The sequence below is a fragment of the Odontomachus brunneus genome, unplaced genomic scaffold, assembly GCF_010583005.1.
Source record: "Odontomachus brunneus isolate Ranch 3 - 2012 unplaced genomic scaffold, Obru_v1 Obru_scaffold_014, whole genome shotgun sequence".
Classification (NCBI taxonomy): domain Eukaryota; kingdom Metazoa; phylum Arthropoda; class Insecta; order Hymenoptera; family Formicidae; genus Odontomachus; species Odontomachus brunneus.
The window spans coordinates 1,768,086-1,769,408 of record NW_022639464.1 but is presented as its reverse complement, the minus strand read 5'-3'; positions in this window follow the sequence as shown (position 1 = coordinate 1,769,408).

Here is a 1,323-nt window from a genome sequence, read left to right as displayed (position 1 = left end):
TTATTTTTTTTTTTAATCCTTCAAACTTCTTCACTCGTCATCAATACACAAATCTAATCAGCAAAATTTTTTTGTTCCAAAAACGAAAGCAGAATGTGGCTACTCTGATCGGCAGCTTGATGAGTCAAAACAAGAAACATATTGATAATAGAAAGACAAAAAGTCTTTCGATGTAGTGCATGCTTATCGAATCAATGCGATTTACTTTGCTGTAGTTATAGTATGTGTACGTGCCGTCCAATAAAAATCATACTGTTCGAAACAATTGGAAGATCGCTTTTTCAAATAATAATACTAATGATAATGCATATTTTTCATAAATTTGGCAAATAAATTTTCAAGTATTTCTCTCCCAATGTATATATATTTAGAAATTGATTAACTTAAATTATTCTTTGGTCGACGATTTTTGTCAAAGGAAATTTTAATTAATCAAACCCCCACAATCTGGTAGATTCTTAAAGTATTGAGTATACGCTCTAAACATTCAGAATTTTGTAAAATTATTCAGTGTTATTGAATGCGATCTTCCAGATGTCTCGAGCAGTGCACCAACGCACAAAAAGATTGCGCCAACGCGCAAAGTGATTGCGCCACAGAAAATGTGCAATCATATCACCCGTGTCATAGATCTTCCACCGGTCGTTAATTTTCTCAATTTTCTCTCTTGCGTGAGCTTGAATCGCGATTGCATTTTATAAAATAGAGTTCGTTATTACTTCGTTATTAAGTAAAATTCAATATCGTGCGACACCTACGCGAAGCGATCTAACGTGATTATATAAACTGCTCGCAAAATTACTTTCACGATCGTCGGAAAATTTTCAGGTTTTAATTTTTAACTTAGAGTTATATAGAGTTTCCTAACGTGGGACACAATAGAGACAATGCTAGCGAGCGTTAATTTCTCTTGAAAAATGCGAAACACAAATCAGACATGCGAGCAGTTGTTTATTTACTTGCGCGACAAGTTCCATCGAACAAAGACGCGGTATGCGGTAACATTTTTTTCGCGTAAATTTTGAATAAAATCTTTCTCTATCGTCATAATATTCATAGTTTTTTATTTTTCATTTACGCTCGCGTTCGCGATTATTAATTTGATAGGTTTGCGAATTTCACCGGATCATATTTGCGAAAGAGTCGCGAGCAAACTTCGCAAAAATATTGCGGAGTTGTTATCTGCAAAAGCATTGCGGAATTGTCTTCGCAAAAGTATTGCGGAGTTGTTATCCACAAAAACATTGCGGAATTGTCTTCGCAAAAATATTGCGGAACTGTATTGCAGCCTACTACGTTGCAACATCGAAATGTTTGATTAGG